This window comes from Petaurus breviceps, unplaced genomic scaffold (assembly GCF_028583685.1).
Source record: "Petaurus breviceps papuanus isolate PSGF00001 unplaced genomic scaffold, PetGlider_PUasm1.0 551, whole genome shotgun sequence".
NCBI lineage: Eukaryota > Metazoa > Chordata > Mammalia > Diprotodontia > Petauridae > Petaurus > Petaurus breviceps.
Genome location: NW_027186372.1, coordinates 25,758,126 through 25,770,450, shown reverse-complemented (window position 1 = coordinate 25,770,450; position 12,325 = coordinate 25,758,126). Strand labels below are relative to the sequence as shown.

Genomic DNA, 12,325 nt, shown 5'->3' with positions numbered 1-12,325 from the left:
GAAACTGAGGCAAAGTTAAGTGACTTGCCCAGGGTCACACAGCTACTGAGTGTCTAAGGCCGAATCTGAATTCAGGAAGAGGAGTCTTCCTGACTTCAAGCCTATATCCACTGTGCTACCTAGCTACCCCATATACAAAATACATACAATGTAAATGGAAGGTAATCTCAAGATTACCTTCAATACTACCTAATAATATTACTTGCACTAGCAGGGATAGGGAGGACCAAGAAAGGCCTCCTAAAGAAAGTGGGACTTTGGGCTGCTAGGTGGCACAGTGAATAGACCACTGGCCCTGGAGTAAGGAGGACCTGAGTTCAAATCCAGCCTCAGACACTTAGCACTTACTAGCTGTGTGACAAGTTACTTAACCCCAATTGCCCTGCCCTCCCCGCTTCAACAAAGGAAAAAAAAGAAAGAAAATGTATCAATCTAAGTGACTGATGAAAGGCAGCATGGCACAGTGGGCAATTTGCTATTTTTGGAGGCAAGAAAGACCTGGCTTGAGTGTCACTTCTAAAACTAGCTATATCAACATGATCCAATGTTTAGTTTTTTGAATATCAGGCAGTTTTCTAAGATAAAAATTATAGGTAGATATTAACATATTGGTTAAAGTTCTAGACTGGTTAAAGGGAAGCTGGTGATAAAATGAAGTTCTCCCTGATAACTGCTTTTTGTTGTCATTCAATTATGTCAGTCTCTTCGTGACCAATGGACTTGTCCATGGGGTCTTCCTGGCAAAGATAATGGAGTGGCTTGCCATTGCCTTCTCCAGTGTGTCCCCATTTTACAGATGAGGAACTGAGGCAAATAGGGTTAAGTGACTTGACCAGTAAGTGTCTGAGGCTGAACTCTTCTTGACTCCAGGCCCAGTGTTCTATCCACTGCACCATCTAGCTGCCCCATTAGGCTTAACTTTCTTAAATAATTCTCTCAACTTCTCTTTTCTACCTTCCCTCCATTTGCAATAATTTGATTTGGTTGATGGAGCTCTTGGGAGGACCCAGGCATGGTGAATGGGGAGCTGTATGGCTAGCTTCCTTCCATAGTCTCCATGGGTATTAAAAAGCAATTTTTTGAGAACATGCCATGATATGAAGAACACTGGACTTAGAACTAGAAGGCCCAGGTTCAATTTCCAGTTCTGACAATGTTACGTGACCATGGAAAGGCATCACTTAATCTTTTTAAGCTTCAATTTCATTATCTGAAAAATGATACTGGTAATAATGCTTCTACTACAAGCCTATAAGGCAGTTGTGAGAAAAGTAATTTTAAAAACATAACATAAATAAAACATAAAAACACAACATAAAATTATATGCCTTTATGTATATACTATGACTCCTATTATTGAGAGACATCGTGGTGAAAAGAAAGTCTGAGAGTTAGGAAGATGTAGGTTCAAACCCACCTCTAACACATATTCACTGAGAGATCCTGAATGCTCCTGACCTGTTGGTACCCCCAGACAACTCCTTGAGACCACTAAGTTTGAGGTTTGCTTTGGTGGGGGGAGTTTTTTTCCATCAGAAATCACAGATCTGGAACAATGACAACAAACACCCAAAACCTTAGTATTACTACACATATCATTCTTTTTTGTGATACCCACTAGATAATGTTGGTGCAGCTTCACTGCTCCTCAGGGGGGAGGCCGGGTAGGGGGACTGAGAACAAAAACAACAAGGATCTAGGGATAAGAGTACGTTACGCTAGTGACTAAACTGTGTGATGGTCGTAGGATCTTTAACCTCAGTTTCTACCTCGGGAAATAGGGCCAATGCTCCTGTTGAAGGGTCCTATGGTAACAGGTCAAGCTTCATATATGTAATCTCATTTGATCCTCACAATGACCCAGGGGGAAGATAGTGCAAGCATTATTATCCCCACACGAGGAGAAATGGAGGCTCGGGTTACCATAGGGGCTTCCGAATGGCTCTCCCTGTCCAAGGTCTGTGGGTCACATTGTACCCTCTTTTCCAAGAGAAGAGAGCTAGCAAATCACCAACCCCAAATTGGGGGTTCAACTCTCCTGACTCACTCTATAGAATACTCTTTCTGCTATAATTCATCAGCCATTTATATTACACGCCTGCCATGTGTGCGAGGCGCTGGTGCTAGGTTCTGGGAATGCAAAGGCAAAAATGAAACAGTCAGCGTGCTGAAGGATCTTCTGTTCTACTGGTGGGCACAACACGTACATGGGATAAGCAAGTATACAAAATATGCACAATAGAATATAAAGTTATTTTTAAGATGTAAAGAACCCTCCTAAGTGAGAGAATCAGGAGAAGCCTTGTGTAAGAGTTGGGACTTGAGCTGTGCTTTGTGAGAAGCCAGGGATTGAGGAGGAAAGGAGGGAGGGCATTCTAGGGATGGGGCACAGCCTGTGCAAAGGCATGGTGGAGGAAGATGTAATATTACATACAGGTAGCAGAAGGCAGGTCACATCAACAGGAATGGAGAGTATGGTAGGGAGCATTATGGAAAGGTAGGTAAGTAGCAGGGGTTCTGCTTTGAAAGACTTTGAGTACCAGATTCAGAATTTTGTATTTCTTTTTCCTAGTCACTCAATAACCTTTGTTAAGGCCCTATGTGCCAGATACTTAGTATCTTAGTATCAACACTTAGCAAGTGTTGAGGATAGAAAGGCGAGACAGGCTCTGATCTCAAGGAGCTTTCAGTCTAAAGGAGGGGACAATATGCAAAGATCCATGTACAAAAGATTATGAAGACTATGTGCACACACACACACGATGAATTATAGACAATCAACAGAGGGAAGACACTAGCATCGAAACGGATAGGGAAAGTCTTTTAGTACAAGGTGGGAGTGTAGCTGGACCTTGAGTCAGTCGAGGAGATGGTGATGAAGAGGGAGAGAATTCCAGGCATGGGGGACATGCAGTGAAAATGCCCATTGTCAGAAATGTGGAGTGTCTTATGTGAGAAACAGCAAAGAGGCTGGTGCCATTGGATTTCAGAATATGTGGGAGGGAGCATATAAGGTATAAGAGACAAGAGGGAGACACTGAGGATTTCTGAGCAGGGAAATGACGTGGTCAGATCTGCATTTTAGCAGTATCAGTTTGGCAGTTGTGTGGAGGGTGAATGGGAAAGGGAACTGGAAACCAGAGCGGGGAGAAAGTTAGGAAAGTATTTCTAGAGTCTTGGAGAGAAGTGATGAAAGCTTGAACTATGGTGATCAATGAATAGAGAGAAGGGAGCAGATGCAGTTGCTGTGGACACAGAAATTCCAAGACAAGACTTTGTAATGAAATGGACATGGGTGTTGAGGGAGAGAGGTGAGTCAAGGATTACTCCAAGATGGTGGACCTGAGTGAGCAGAAGGGTGCTGATGTTACAAAATACTTGAAATTTCTCAAAGAGCCTTATAGATATAAGCTTATTCGCTTCTCGCAATGACCTCATGAGACACTGTGCAGTGCTGCCTTTATGTTCACATATAAGTAGCCATAAAGGAGAGCTCTCTACCTTGCTTCTCAATCTAGACCTTGCAAATTGCCCAGTGTCTAGGGAAAGGGAGCAGGATTGACTGTTGACTACTTCAATTCTGTTTCTAGAAGCTTAACCTTTTCTGAGTTTCTTCCAAGGCCCCCTTCATCCTAATTGCCTCCATTGGCTTTCACTGTGTTAAAACTTCAATATATCATTGGGCCTTATACTGCCAGTGGGGTTATATACTCCCCAAGCGTCCATTAGTCACCATGGGAGATTCATTAACTAAGGTCACTAGGGTGGCGTAGAGCACTAGAATGGTAATTTCCTACATGGTACCCTAGTGACCTAGAGCCAGCTAGCTCAGCTGGTCCAAGCATGTGGCTAATGAGGCTAGGGTCATGGCTTCCATCCTGTATGGCCAATTAGCTTCATGTAGAGAAAAACTCCCTTCTAGGATTACAGTCCTTATCCTCAGCCAGTCATCTTACAAATGTGGGCTATTGGTCACCAGGAGGATTTGGTGAGAGTACATGAATGGGTCAACATAGAGCATCACTACTAAAAAAACAAAACAAAACCCAAAACAGCTCAAATCTTACATCCTACTGATGGTAGGGTGGTAGCAGCATCAGACTATACAAAGAACAGCACCTTCACCTCAGTGACCTGGGGAGTAGCATACTCCTTGAACAAGATCCTATCCAGTGAAAATAATTTAGAATTCCATTTTCCTGGAGAGAAGCCAAGAGGTTCATACCTTGTAACCACCATTCATGAGAAGCCAGTGGAAAAGGAAAGGAAAAGACTAGTCTTGATCAGTGAAACATAGATGTCAAGATGTGGTTTAGAAATTTTGACCTGTTCATTGTTTCAGCAAATCCAATTATGGTTCCTACTTTCCTCCTTTAAAATATCATTTAAACATACTCAGATATTTATTTTTCCCATAATACCTTTGCAAAACAAACCGTTTCAAATGACGAAAAACCAAAAAACTTATCATATAAGCCTAACTCTATAAACTGAGCATGTAACACCGTCCCTAATATTTCTTCATATACTAGGCAATAGTCTATAATGTATGCAAATAACAAATACATTATATGTTCCCATCTGTATATTAGGTTTCTCCATCTCCAGATGTTTCTGTTTGAAGGACATTGTGCTGATTGCACTGAGCCAAGGAATATTACAATAATATTGAAATAATTGGCCTAGCCATCCATTCAGGAAAAAGCAAGTGGATGAAGAATGCATATTTCTAAGGTTATGGCATACATGCTTTAGGCCCAGTGCTTTGTTCACTGTGCCACCTAGCTGTCTAAAGTTAAACTGGGGGTGATCTCTGAGGGAAGGCACTAAGATTAGGAAGGCTGGGAAAGGTTTCTTGCAGTAGGTATAACTTTAATTGAGATGTGAAGGAAGTCAGGGAAGCTAGGAGTCAGAGAGGAGGGAAGTGGGTGTTTTAGACCCAGGAAGAGTAAGTAAAAATTCATAAGAGTAAAAAAAAAATTCCTAAAAAAAAAGGGGAGGGGTGGCCAGGTGGCACAGTGAGTAAGAGCACCGGCCCTGGAGTCAGGAGACCTGGGATCAGTTCTGGCCTCAGATACTTAGCACACACACAAAATAACTGGCTGTGTAACCTTGAACAAGTTACTTAACCCCAATTGCTTTAAAAAAAAATTCCTTGAATCAGGAGATGTAGTGTTGTTTGAGAGGAACAGCAAGCAGGCCAGTGTTGCTGCATCACAGAGTAGGTGAAGGGGAATTAGATGAAAGAAACCTAGAAAGGTAGGAAGGGGGCAGGTTGTAAAGGGGTTTAAAGGTCAAACATCAAACTAGCTATGCAAGGATAGTGAAAGATAACAGATTGTAGCCTGAGCACTAGAGTGGTATCTCAGAGAAAACAAAGATGAGGTTTTAGGTTACTTGGGTAGATGCTTTATGGAAAATGTATGCACATGCATGTATAGGAATATCCCAAGGATGGGATGGTGTAGAGGGGTGAGGGAATTGCCTCAATGGAAGGAGTTACCATATCAGAAAGGGAATTCATTCATTGGAAGTATTGAATTATACAAAAATGTAATTTAATGATAATGTCCATACAATTAGCAAATACTTCACTTAGGACTATTTTGACTTCTAGTCTGTGAGATTCATATGTAGGTATAGGGTAGGTATTCCCATTTTTGCTGTTTTATAAGGAAAACTGTTGTTCTAGATAGGTTTCTTATTTTAGAACCTGGACCCAGAGAAGCATAAAATGGTAGAGCTGGAGGCATAGAAGTCATCTAGAAAATCCTCAGATTCTACAAAGGAGGAAACTGAGGCCCAGAAAAACACAATGACTTGTCCAGCATCACATAGTGAATTAGAGACAGAAAAGAGATTTTTCAGTCTCTTTCTATTATACAAGACTGTGTCTCCCAGGCAAGAACATTCTCTTTTGTTACCAGACCCAGCTACATCTACACTGACCTTGGCCTTCCCTGCTCCCCACATTACTTATACAAGGATATATGTAGTTCCAAGGAAAATTGACATCTTCCCAGCACCATCCTGTTTCTTGGTGGTTTTCTGGCAAGAAGAAAGGAAAGATCTAAGAACTAAGGCCATCAGAAAAGGCTTTGTGTAGGCGGCAGAGCCAACATGGCAGAATAAAGGCAGAAACTCTTTCCTGACCTCTCCCAAATTCGCCTCCAAAACAATGTTAAAATAACTCCTCAAAACAAATTCTGAAGCAGAGAACAAAAGGATGGGAAGAAACAATTTCCCAGTCCAAGAAATCTTAGAAATAGGAAAGGTCTATCTCACTGGGGTGAGAGTGAAACACAGTCCAGCACAAACTGTGCCCCAACCAGCCAACAGGAGGGCTTGGAGGCAACCAAATTGGAGGTGGTGACTTCCATAGCTCTCAGTTCACAGATGGTAAGGGGGTTGGACAAGCAGCCAAAAGGAGATTATAAGGGATCATTCACTAGCACTGGGAGCAGGACTCTGTTGCATTGCTCATACATGGTTCCAGGTTATAGTCCCAGTGTGAGGAGGAGCACTAGCAAGAATGGGGACCCTGGTCAGAGTTCCAGGGCTGAAAAGAGTGTGTATGGTCACTCACAGACCAGAGTACATACCAGGAGAGCAGTGATCACACCTCTCCTTAGATCTTACCACCTGGCAAAAACTGAACATTTACAGACCCCTAGAACTAGCTCTGAAAATAGCAGCATGAAGAACTTGAAGCTTAAAACAGTGACCTCTCTACCCCAGGAGCAGAACCCAACTTTAACATAAAGTTAAAAATCAAGAAACAGACCAGAAAAATGAGCAAACAACAACAAAAAAGAACCTGACCATAGAAAGTTACTATGGTGACAGGGAAGATCAAAACACAAACTCAGAAGAAGACAAGAATGTCAAAACAGTTACATGCAAAGCCCCAAATAAAAGTGTGAAGTAGTCTAGGTCCTCCCAAAAAATTCCTAGAAGAGCTCAGAAATTATTTAAAGATCAAAATAAGAGACAGAAGAAAAATTGGGAAAATAAATGAGAGTGTTGCAAAAAAAATCACTAAAAAAAGAGTCAAAACCTTGGGAAAAGGGGCACAAAAAATTCTGAAGAAAATAATACTTTGAGAAACAGAATAGGCCTAATGGTAAAAGGAGCACCAAATTCCATTAAAGAGAAGAACTCCTTTAAAAGCAGATTTGGTCAAATGGTAAAGGAGGTACAAAATTTTGCCTGATGAATAAGATAATTCTCTAAAATTTAGAACTAGGCAAGTGAAATCTAATGATTCCATGAGGCATCAAGAAACAATGAAACAAAGTCAAAAGCATGAAAAAAGTAGAAGAAAATATTAAATATCTCATTGGAAAAATAAGTAACCTGGAAAATAGATCAGGAAGAGATACTTTAACAATTATCAAACTACCTGAAAGCCATGATTTTTTAAAAAAGAGCCTAGACAGTACATTTCAAGAAATTATTGAGGAAAACTTTCCTGATATCCAGTGGGTAAAATAGAATTTGATAGAATCCCCTGATCACCTCCTGAAAGAGATCCCAAAATGAAAATTCCCAGGAATATCATAGCCAAATTCTAGAGAATCAGGAGAAAATATTGCAAGCCACCAGAAAGAAATAATTCAAATATGGAGCCATAGTCAGGATAGTACAAGACTTAGCAGCTTCCACATTAAAAAATCAGAAAACTTGGAATATGATATTCTAGAGGGCAAAGTTGTTATGGTTACAGCCAAGAATCACCTACCTAATAAGCTGAGTATAATGCTTCAAGGAGAAAAAATGGATATTTAGTGAAATAGAATTTCTGATGAGAAGACCAGACCTGAATAGAAAATTGGACTTCGAAGCATTAGACTAAAGAGAAGCATAAAAAGGTAAACAGGAAAAAAATCATAATGTATTCAATAAGGTTAAACTGTTTACATTCCTACATGGGAAGATGATGTTTTTAACTCTCAAGAACTTTTATCATTATTAGGGCAGTTAGAAGAAATATACATAGACAGAAGGCATGGGTGTGAGTTGACCATGATGGGATGATACAAATATATATAAAATCAAGGGGTGTGCAAGAAAGATGCATTGGGAAAAAAAGGGAAGGGAGAGGCAGAATGGGGTAAATTATTTCATATAAAAGAGGCACAAAAGAGCTTTTACAGTGGAAGAGAAGATGGGGGTACAGGGGGAGGGAACACTTGAATCTTTCACTTATTGGAATTGAATCAAAGATGGAATAAGATACACACTCAGTTGGTTATAGAAATCTATTTGAGGAGATAAATGTAATAGGGCATAAAAACCTCACAATGAAGTGTAGAAAAGGAAAAATATTAAATGTAGCCTTTTCCAGATTATAATGCAATAAAAACTACATTAAATAAAGGGATTTAGAAACATAGATTAAAAATTAATTGGGAACTAAATAATCTAATTCTAAAGAATGGGTAAAAGAACAAATCATAGAAATAATCCATAATTTCATTAAAAAGAATGACAACAATGGGACAATATACCAAAATTTATGGGATACAGCCAAAGTAGCACATGGGGGAAATTTGATATCTCTAAATACATCAATAAAATACAAAAAGAACAGATTAATGAATTGAGCATACAATTTAAAAAAAAACTAGGTAAAATGACAAATTTAAAACCCCTAATTAAACATCAAATTGGAAATCCTAAAAATCCAAGGAGATATTAATATAATTGAAAGTTAGACAGTAGTTGAACTAATAAACCTAGGAGCTGGTTTTATGAAAAAATAATAAAATAGATAAACTATTGGTTAATTTGATTTAAATAAAAGAAAGAAGAAAACCAAATTACCAGTATCAAAAATGAAAAGGGTAGGGGATAGCTAGGTGGTGCAGTGAATAGAGTACTGACCCAGTCATTAGGAAGACCCAAGTTCAAATTCAGTCCCAGAAACTTGACACACTTACTAGTTATGTGACCTTGAGCAAGTCACTTAACCCCAATTGCCTTGCCTTTACCCCTTTAAAAAAAACCAAAAAGACAAAAACAAAAATGAAAAGGCTGAATTCTCCACCAATGAAGATGAAATTTAAGCAGTTATTAGGAACTATTTTTCAAAATATAAATTGCCTAGATTAACAAAAGAGGAGACAGAATACTTAATCCTATTTTAGAAAAAGAAATTGAACAAACCATCAATGAACTCTCTAAGGAAAAAATCACCAGGACCAGATGAATTCACAAGTGAATCCTACCAAATATTTAAAGAGCAAATGATTCCAATACTATATAAACTGTTTGGAAAAATAGGCAAAGAAGAGTCCTACCTTTTATGACACAAATATGATGTTGATGCCTAAATCAGGAAGAGTCAAAATACAGAAAGACAACTATAGACCAATTTCCCTGATGAATATTGAAGCAAAAATTTTAAATTAAATGCTAGCAAGGAAATTGCAGCAATATATCACAAAGATCATACACTAGATGACCAGATAGATTTTTACCAGGAATGTAGGACTGGTTCAATATTGGGAAAATGGGTCAAGATGGTGGAGTAGAAACAGGACCTCCCCACTGCTCTGGCTTCCACCTTCTCCAATCCATGTAAAAAGGGGACTCTAAACAAACTTTGGAGCTGCAGAATCCACAAAATGACATAGAGAAGCTAACCTCCCACTAAGGACAGCCCGGCAGGCTGGCAGGAATCCATCGCAGCACTCTGGGAACTGAGCCCAGCCCCATGCTGAAGCTTTAGCCCCAGGGCGGGCCTGACCAGCCACTGGCTGGAGGGACTCCAGATCAGCAGCAGCTGTGGCTGATTTATCAACACATAGATGGGAAGGACAAAGTGAAAGGTCAGTGTAGCCTGGACTTTGGGACCCAGTAAGTGGGAGTGGGCACAGCCAGCAAGCTCCAGGGGGCAGCTTCAGCTCCTGGCCTGCAGAGGGTAGGGGGACCAAGCACCAGTCTGAGTGGTAATTGCTCTTGCTTTAACCTGCTTGGATATGGATTGCAGTCTAGGGTGGAGGTCCTGGGGTGTGTGTCCAGCTTGCCAGAGCATGTGGAGACCTCAGAGAGGGCACCCATCTAATAACTCTGGCAGCTGAAAAAACCCTAGCATTTGGGACGAAAACTCCCCTGTCTGGTAGCAGAGTCCTACTGTGGCAAAAAGCCCAGGGGTCAAGTGACTGAGGGGTGACATGACCAGGCAAAGAAAACAAAGCAGACAGAATATTCCAACATTACACTCCTATTTTGGGGACAAAAAGGAGCAAAGCATGGAACAGGAGGAAAATAGTGAAGTCAGAACTCCTGCACCAAAAGCTTCAAAGGAAAATACAAGCTGGTTACAGGCCATATATGACCTTAAGAAGCAGGTAAGAGAAGTGGAGGAAAAATTGGGAAGAGAAATGAGAACAATGCAAGAAAACAACAAAATGAGAGTTAATAGCCTGACTGAGGAAAATACTACCTTAAAAAATAGACTAACTCAAATAGCAAAAAAAGCTCAAAAAGGCAATGAGGAGAAGAATGCCTTAAAAAGCCGAATTTACCAGATGGAAAAAGAATCTCAAAAGCTCAATGAGGAGAATCATTGCTTCAGAATTATATTGGAGCAAATGGAAGCTAATGACTTTATGAGAAATCAAGATGCTGTTAAACCGATCCAAACAAATGAAAGAATAGAAGGCAATGTGAAATATTTCATGGGAAAAACCACTGACCTGGAAAATAGATCCAGGAGAGATCATTTAAAAATTATTGGACTACCTGAAAGCTATGATCAAAGTAAGAACCTAGAAATCATCCTCCAGGAAGTTCTCAATGAAAACTGCCCTGATGTTTTAGAACCAGAAAGCAAAATAGAGGTTGAAAGAATCCACCGATCACCTCATAAAAAAGATCCCAAAAAGGAAACTCCTAGGAATATTATATCCAGGTTCCGGAATCCCCAGATTAAGGAGAGAATATTACAAGCAGCCAGGAAGAAACAATTTGAATATTGTGGAAACACAATCAGGATCTGGCAGCTTCTACACTGAGGGATCAAAGGGCTTGGAATATGATATTCTGGAGGTCAAAGGAGCTGGGATTAAAACCAAGAGTCACCTACCCAACAAAACTGAGTATCATGTTTCAGGATAAAATATGGTCATTCAGTGGAATAGAGGACTTTCAAGCATTATTGCTGAAAAAAACAGAGTTGAATAGAAAATTTGACATTCAGATACAAGAAGCAAGAGAAGCATGAGAAGGTAAACAGGAAAAATAAATCATAAGGAACTTATCAAAGTTGAACTATTAACATTCCTACATGGAAAAACAATAATTGTAACTTATGAAACCTTCCTCAGTAGTTGAAGGGAATATATACATATATATGTCTATATATGAGTGTATATGAATACATATGTGAATGTGTGTATATATGTTTACAGGTATACATAGATAGAGGGCACAGGACCAATTTAACAGGAAGGGATGATACTTAAAAGGTGAAATTAAGAGGTGAGAGAGGAATATAATGAGAGGAGATGGGGAGAGACAGAATGGGGTAAACTATCTCATATAGAAGAGGCAAGGGAAAATGGTTACAATGGAGGGGAAGAATAGGAAGGCAAAAGGGAATGGGTCAACCTTATTCCCATTGAATTTGGCTTGAGGAGGGAATGAAATACACACTAAATGGGGTATCTCACCCTCCAGGAGAGTAGGGGGGGAAGGGGATGAAAGGGGGGATGATGGAAGGGAGGGTAGGCTGGGGGGAGAGGAAAGTTGGAAGCATCCACTTTTGAAAAGGGACGGGATCAAAGCAGAGAATAGAACAAGTGGGAAGTGGGATAGGAGGGAGGGAAATATAGTCAGTCTTTTACAATATATCTACTATGTTATTGTTTTGCATTAGACACACATGTACAACCTATACTGAACTGCTTATCTTACCAGTAAGTGTGGGTGACAAGGGAGGAAGGGAATGAATCTGGAATTCAAAGTTTTAAAATCAAATATTCAAATATATATGTATATATATTATTAATACTATTTTACATGTAATTAGGAAATAAGATATACAGGCACTGGGGCATAGAGATCCACAGGAAAAATCAAAAGGGGTATGGGAGAAAATATGGGAGAGAGCAGATTGGAGAAGGGGATATCCTGTGGGAGTGCTATTTTGGGGCAGTGGGTAGGGGAAAAATGGGGAGAAAATTTGTAACTCAAAATCTGGCAGAAATAAATGATGTAAATCAGAAGTTAATAAAACATTTGAAAAATTAAAAAAATTATACAACACTATAATATATATATATATATATATATATATATATATATATATATATATATA

The 12,325-nt window shown here is 39.6% G+C and overlaps 1 long non-coding RNA gene across 1 annotated transcript in view; it reads right to left on the bottom strand.

Annotated features, from left to right (window-relative positions):
- LOC138172722 (uncharacterized) overlaps positions 1 to 10,067 on the bottom strand; it is a 16,336-nt gene extending 6,269 nt beyond the window's left edge. The window contains exon 1 of the long non-coding RNA XR_011171232.1: positions 9,649 to 10,067. This is a non-coding gene — a long non-coding RNA (uncharacterized lncRNA). The remainder of the gene's footprint in view (positions 1 to 9,648) is intronic.
- Positions 10,068 to 12,325: the final 2,258 nt, after the last annotated feature.